Genomic DNA, 7,866 nt, shown 5'->3' with positions numbered 1-7,866 from the left:
TTGTTTGCTTTTGATGGAGCTATTTGAAAACTGCAACTAAAGAGTGCATCTCAAAATATATTGTAAAGCAACATTAAGACTTGTGATCAGCTGTCGTGCACCCTCATTTGCAACCATCTTCCCTGAAAAGGAGCATTTGTAACATGCAGTGCTATAGCTCTACTGATCATTAGCTTTATAATTTTGAGCAAGTTTCTTTAACTCTCCAAGTTTCATGTTTTTCATCTTTGGAAAAGGAGTGATAATACTTTGTTTCTTATGGTGTTATGAAAATGAAATCAACTTTGTAAAACATTTATCAGTGTGTCTAGCATGTGTAAGTACTCAACAAACTGCGATAGTTGTAATCGTTATTATTCATGATGCTGCAGACCCACTATCTGTGAGGTACAGCTCTGGATCATTTTCTAACAGTTGTTTAGGGGCAAACTATACCCTTTCTACCCTTGCTGGGTCTCTCGTTTGTCCTCAGAGGCCCACAGTTCCCAGAGGGCTGCCTGGAGTTGGACTGATTACAGAATAGAGCTTTTCAAACTAGATCATGTCGTACTTAAACAGAATTTGTAACTTTGGCCTCATTAGCTCAACCTTTTAGCAAACTACAGAAGTAGGCTGTGCTGATGCCCGGGTTGTTTAATTCCTAGATTATTAATTAGTTAAGTACTGTTCAAACAATTTTTAAAATAAGAGCCAAATTTATATTCTTGGTGAATAATATAAGCCACTCGTAGCCTTTCAAATTTATTGGAATTTAAAGAATATTCCAAAAATAATAATCACATAGGCATAGTTATTCCATAACAGGTAGAAGCGATTCCAGATATTTTTTCAGAGTCAATAAATTCTGAACAACTGGCAATGTAAATCTCACCAAAATTCCACTTAAACAAACTTAAGAAGGAATTCTTTTTTACCCTCTGAACATTGGCATGAGCATGTCCTGAGGAGTTGTATAGCCCCATGGAGCATGCGAATTGAAGTATTGGGTTTCCATCGCTTTGCTGAAATATGTCTTTCCAGACATGCGTTTGCCACAAATCTCATCGTAGTCTCTAAAATGCGATATATTTTGTTTAAAAGAAAATTCTTAATAATAATCTTGAACATGCATATAAAAAGATATCTTCATTTTTATTTTTCTTGTCTATACTGACACATCCTCAATACTACTACTCACTACTTGAAGAAGACGAAAAATCATGATGGGAATATCATAATAATAGCCAATACTTCCATAGTATTTTCACATTCCTATCACATACTGTACACTTTACATATATTAAGTCATTTAATCCTCACAACAACCTTATGAGGTAAATACTGTTTTTATCTCCATTTTACATTGTGAGAAAGTGAGCCACAGGAGAGTGACTTTCATTTGCTGAAAGTCATGCAGGTAGAAATATATAGAACCAGAAATGAAACATGATAGCTCTTACCCTCAAATAGCATCTGGTCAAAATTGTTATGTGGTAAATGCATTTCATACTTAACATTAAACATCAAACATATAGTACATGATGATGTACACTCCTGTGTTGAAATACAGTACAGTCATGCATCACTTCCTGGCAGGGAAATTTTCTGAGAAATAAGTAGTTATGCAGTTTCATTGTTGTATCATAGGATGTAGTTACGCAAACCTAGGCAGTAAAGCCTACTACACACTTAGACTAGATGGCATAGCATATTGCTCCTAGGCTACAAACCTATACAACATGTTACTGTACTGAATATTATAGGCAATTGTAATATAAAGTAAGTATTTGTGCATCTAAACCTATCTAAACATAGAAGAGATATGCAGTAATGATATAGAATAAAAGATTGAAAAAATGATGCAGTTGTATGGGGCAGTTACCATGCATGGAGCTTGCAGGAATGGAAGTTGCTGTGGTGAGTGAGTGGTGAGTGGGTATGTAGGCCTAGGACATTACTGTGTGCTACTTTAGACTTTATAAACACTGTACACGTGCTATTTTAAACTTGCTTAAAAATACTTTTCTTTCTTAAATAAGAAATTAACCTTAGTTACTGCAACTTTTTTACTTTATGAACTTTTAAATTCTTAAACTTTTTTGACTCTTTAGTAATGACATCTTAAAATATAAACACATTGTACTTCCATTAAAAATATTTTCTTTATATCCTTATTCTATAAGTTTTTTTTTTCTATTACTTGTTTTTTTACTTTTTGTTTGATAAAAACTGAGACACACACAAACACACATTCGGCTAGGCCTACACAGGGTCTGGATCACCCATATTACCATTTCCACCTCCACATCTTGTCCCACTGGAAGGTCTTCAGGGGCAGTACCAGGAATGAAGCTATGATCTGCTTTGATAACAATGTCTTCTCCTGGAATACCTGTTGAAGGACATGGCTGAGGCTATTTTATGGTTACCTGTTTTTAAAAGCAGAAAGAGTAGACTTGAAAATAATAAGTATAGTTTATTAAATACGTAAACCAGTGTGACAGAGTAATTTATTATCATTATCAAATATTATGTACAGTACCAAATTGTAAGGTCTTGTATTCGCATTTGACTGGTAGTGCAATAGGTTTATTTATATCAGCATCAGGACAAATATGTGAGTAATGTGTTACACTATGATGTTACAAAGACTACAACATCACTGGATGTAGGAATATTTAGTTCCATTGTTATCTCATTAGACTACCATTGCATAAGCTATCTGTCCTTGACTAAAAGGTCGTTATGGTGCATGACTGACTAAGCTATGTTTCTTTCCTGTTTGTGTGGTCTTGGAAAATTTATATGTCTAGTTTAGATAAAACAAGAAAGAGAAAATAGTCTTTTTAATTGCATTATAAATATCAGATTCAAAATTGAATAGGTTATTGCCCTATAAAGGTGAAACAGTGACTAAATGAGGCTTAGGAAAAGCAGTATCTATAGCTATTCTGGAAAAATCTGGTTATAGGGATAAACCTGTTAGAGTTGATCTCCTAACATGCAGCAGGCATGTGGTTTGAGAGGTGACCCTAATACCAGCAGATAATACAACACACATCTATCACAATGTAAGGTCTTTCATATATATTGTTCATAAGTACCTTCACAACAAATTCAAGTTGATTTGATTAAATCAATGATGATCATTCCATTTTTCCTGTCACTATTGTTTGAGGAACTAATACTTAAGCCCATAAGAACTCAATATTCTTCTGGCTGTCATTTGCTCAGGAATATGTGACCTAAGTTGACCCAATCCAAAACCAATGGAGAAACTTATCCTATGGTTGAAAGGACTTATTTTCACTCCCGTTGGAGAGAGAGCTTCAAACAGAAGGAAGTTACCACTGTGGACAACAAAGGAAAGAGGGACTTTCTTGAGCTGTGACTCAATAAGCCCGGGGAGCCACACCACCTTTCACTTCCTTTTGAGGGAAAAAATACATCTTATCATAGTTTAAATTTGTTTTGGTCAGCCTTTCTGTTAATTTGCAACACAGACGCAGCTAGGAAATTTGTCTTCATAGCTCAAAACCTGCAATATAGAGCTGAAAAGCACAACACGAAAACTTCACTATGCAACCACAAGTATCAATAATCGAATAGACCAAGCAGAGGAAAGAATTTCAGAGCTTGAAGGCCATCTTGCTGAAATCTTACATGCAGGTAAGATTAGAGAAAAAAGAATGAAAAGGAATGAACAAAACCTCTGAGAACTATGATTATGTAAAAAGACTGAATCTATGAATGATTGGGGTACATGAAACAGAGATGGAGAATGGAGCCAAGTTGGAAAACATACTTCAGGATATCATCCAGGAGAACTTCCCCAACCTAACAAAAAGGCCAATATTCAAATTCAGAAAATCCGGAGAACCTCAGTAAGATACTTCATGAGAAGATCAACCCCAGAACACACAATTACCAGATTCTCCAAGGTTGAAATGAAGGAAAAAATGTTAAGGGCAGCCAGAGAGAACTGCCAAGTCACTTACAAAGGGAAGCTCATCAGACTAACAGTGGACCTCTCAGTAGAAACCCTGTAAGCCAGAGGAAATTGGTGGCCAATGTCAAACATTCTTAAAGAAAAGAATCTCCAACCCAGAATTTTCTATCTGGCCTAACTAAACTTCATAAGCAAAGGAAAAATAAAATCCTTTTCAGACAAGAAAATGCTGAGGGAATTCGTCACCACCAGGTCTGCCTTGCAAGAGCTCCTGAAGGAAGCACTAAATATGGAAAGGAAAAACTGTTACCAGACACTGCAAAAACACACTAAAGTACAAAGATATGACACTATGAAGCAATTACATCAAAAAATATGCAAATAACCAGCTAACATCATGATGAAAGGATCAAATTCACATATAGCAATGTAACCTTAAATGTACGTGGGCTAAATACCCCAATTAAAAGATACAAAATGGCAAGCAGAATAAAGAGTCAAGATCTATTGGTGTGCTGTATTCAAGAGACCCATCTCATGGGCAAAGACACAATAGGCTCAAATAAAGGGATGTAGGAAAATTTACCAAGCAAATAGAAAGCAGAAAAAAGCAGAGTTTGCAATCCTAGTTTCTGACAAAACAGACTTTAAACCAATTAAGATTAAAAAAGGACAAAGAAGGGCTGTACATAATGGTAAAGGGATCCCTTCAACAAGAAGAGCTAACTATCTTGAGTATATATGTACCCAATAAAGGAGTACCCAGATTCATAAAACAAGTTCTTAGAGACCTACAAAGAGACTTAGACTCCTACACAATAATAGTGGGGGACTTTAACACACAACTGTCAATATTAGACAGATCATCAAGACAGAAAATTAACAAGGATACTCAGGATTTGAACTCAGCTCTGGATCAAGTAGACCTGATACCTATCCACAGAACTCTCCACCCCAAAACAACAGAATGCACACTCCTCTCAGCACCACACGGCACTTACTCTAAAGTTGATCACATAAGTGGAAGGAAATCACTGTTCAGCAAATGCAAAGGAATTGAAATCATAACAGTCTCTCAGACAACAATGCAGTCAAATTAGAGCTCAAGATTAAGAAACTCTCTGAAAAACACACAACTATGTGGAAATTGAACAACCTGCTCCTGAATGACTCCTGGGTAATTAATGAAAATAAGGTAGAAATCAAGAGATTATTTGAAACAAATGAGAGCAAAGACACAACAACATATCAGAATCTCTGGGACACAGCTAAAGAAGTGTTAAGAGGAAAATTTATAGCACTAATTGCCCACATCAGAAAGCTAGGAAGATCTCAAATCAACATCCTAACACAGGTAAAAGAACTAGAGAACCAAGAGCAAACAAGCCCCAAAGCTAGGAGAAGACTAGAAGTAACCAAGATCAAAGTGGAACTGAAGGAGATAGAAACTTGAAAAACCCTTCAAAAAATCAATGAATCCAGGAGTTGGTTTTTTGAAAAAAATAAAATAGATGACTGCTAACTAGACTAATACAGAAGAAAAGAGAGAAGAATCAAATAGACACAATGAAAAATGATAGAGTATATCACCACTGACCCCACAAAAGTACAACCGTCACAGAATACTATAAACACCTCTATGGAAATAAACTAGAAAATCTAGAAGAAATGGATAAATTCCTAGACACATACACTCTCCCAAGCCTGAACCAGGAAGAAATTGAATCCCTAAATAGACCAATAACAAGCTCTGAAATTGAGGCAATAATAAAGAACCTACCAACTTAAAAAAAGCCCAGGATCAGATGGATTTACAGCTGAATTCTATCAAAAGTGTATCAAAAATATAAAGAAGAGCTGGAAGCTTTTATCATGAAGCTATTCCAAACAACTGAAAAGGAAAGACTCCTTCGTATCTCATTTTACGAGGCCAAAATCATTCTGATACCAAAACCTGGCAGAGATACAACAATAAAGGAAAACTTCAGGCCGATATCCCAGAAGAACATTGATGCAAAAATCCTCAATAAAATACTGGCAAACTGAATCCAGCAGAAGATCAAAAAGATTATCCACCATAATCAAGTTGGCTTTATCCCCGGGATGCAAAGCTGGTTCAACATCCACAAATCAATAAACACAATTTATCACATAAACAGAACAAAAGACAAAAACTGTGTGATTATCTTAATAGGCAGGAAATGCCTTGAATAAAATTTAACATCCTTTCATGTTAAAAACTCTCAATAAACCATGTCTTGATGGAACATACCTCAAAACAATAAGAGTCATTTATGACAGACCCATAGCCAATCTTATACTGAATGAGCAAAAGCAGGAAGCATTCCCTTGAAAACTGGCACAAGATAATGATGCCCTCTCTCACCACTCCTATTCAAAATAGTATTGAAAGTTCTGGCCTTTCAAAGAGCTATCAAGTAAGAGAAAGAAATAAAGTATATTCAAATAAGAATAGAGGAAGTCAAATTGTCTGTTTGCAGATGGCATGATCCTATATCTAGAAAACCCCATCGTCTTGGCCCAAAACCTTCTTAGCTGATACACAACTTCAGCAAAGTCTCAAAATACAAAACCAATTTGCAAAAACCACAAGCATTCCTGTAGGGTACCAACAATAGACAAGCAGAGAGCCAAATCATTAATGAACTTCCATTCACAATTGCTACAAAGAGATTAAAAACCTAGGAATACAGCTAACAGTGAAGTGAAGTATCTCTTCAAGGAGAACTACAAATCACTGATCAAGGAAATAAGAGAGGACACAAACAAATGGAAAAATGTTCCATGCTTATAGATAAAAAGAATCACTATTGTGAAAATGGCCACACTGCTCAAAGTAATTTATAGATTCAATGCTATTCTCATTTAACTACTGTTGACATTCTTCACAGAATTAGAAAAAATTACTTTAAAATTCATATAGAGAAACAACAACAAAAAAAGGGCTTGTATATCCAATATAATCCTAAGCAAAAAGAACAAAGCTGGAGGCATCATGCTACCTGACTTCAAGGTATGCTAGAAACCTACAGTAACCAAAACAGCGTAGTACTGGTACAAAAACAGACACATAGACCAATGTGTCTCAGAGATCTCAGAAATAAGACTGCACACCTACAACCATCTGATCTTTGACAAACCTGGCAAAAACAAGGAATGGGGAAAGGATTCCCCATTTAATAAATGGTGCTGAGAGAACTGGCTAGCCATATGCAGGAAATTGAAACATGATCCCTTCTTTGCACCTTATACAAAAATCAACTTAAGGTGGATTAAAGACTTAAATGTAAAACCCAAAGCTATAAAAACCCTAGAAGAAAACCTAGGCAATACCATTTAGGACATAGCAACTGGCAAAGATTTTATGATGAAAAGGTCAAAAACAGTTGCAACAAAAGCAAAAATTGACAAATGGAATCTAATTAAACTAAAGAGTTTCTGCACAGGAAAAGAAACTATCATCAGAGTGAGAAGAAAACCTACACCATGGGAAAAAAATTTTACAACCTATCCATCAAATATCCAAAATCTACTAAGAACTTAAACAAATTTACTAGGAAAAAACCATACAACCCAATTAAAAAGTGGACAAAGGACACCTGTCAAAATAAGACATTTATGCAGCCAAGAAACATATGAAAAAAAGCTCAACATCACTGATAAAGAGAGAAATGCAAATCAAAACCACAACAAGATACCATCTCACACCAGTCAGAATGGTGATTATTAAAAAGTCAAGAAACAACAGATGCTGGTGAGGCTGTGGAGAAATAGGAATGCTTTTACACTGTTGGTGGGAATGTAAATTAGTTCAACCATTGTAGAAGACAGTGTGGTGATCCCTCAAAGACCTAGAACCAGAAATATCATTTGACCCAGCAATCCCATTGCTAGATATATAACCAAAAGAATATAAA

The 7,866-nt window shown here is 35.5% G+C and overlaps 1 long non-coding RNA gene across 1 annotated transcript; it reads left to right on the top strand.

The window, feature by feature from the left end:
• The first annotated feature begins 1,660 nt into the window (after positions 1–1,660).
• On the top strand, positions 1,661–4,531 carry LOC116550743. The gene is made up of 2 exons (XR_004268566.1): positions 1,661–1,758; positions 3,214–4,531. It is a non-coding gene; the product is annotated as an uncharacterized LOC116550743 (long non-coding RNA).
• Positions 4,532–7,866: the final 3,335 nt, after the last annotated feature.

Source organism: Sapajus apella, unplaced genomic scaffold (assembly GCF_009761245.1).
Source record: "Sapajus apella isolate SASKATOON/1434 unplaced genomic scaffold, GSC_monkey_1.0 scaffold1, whole genome shotgun sequence".
NCBI classification, from domain to species: domain Eukaryota; kingdom Metazoa; phylum Chordata; class Mammalia; order Primates; family Cebidae; genus Sapajus; species Sapajus apella.
The sequence above is the reverse complement of the archived record's forward strand: the minus strand, read 5'-3'. Positions and strand labels throughout refer to the sequence as shown.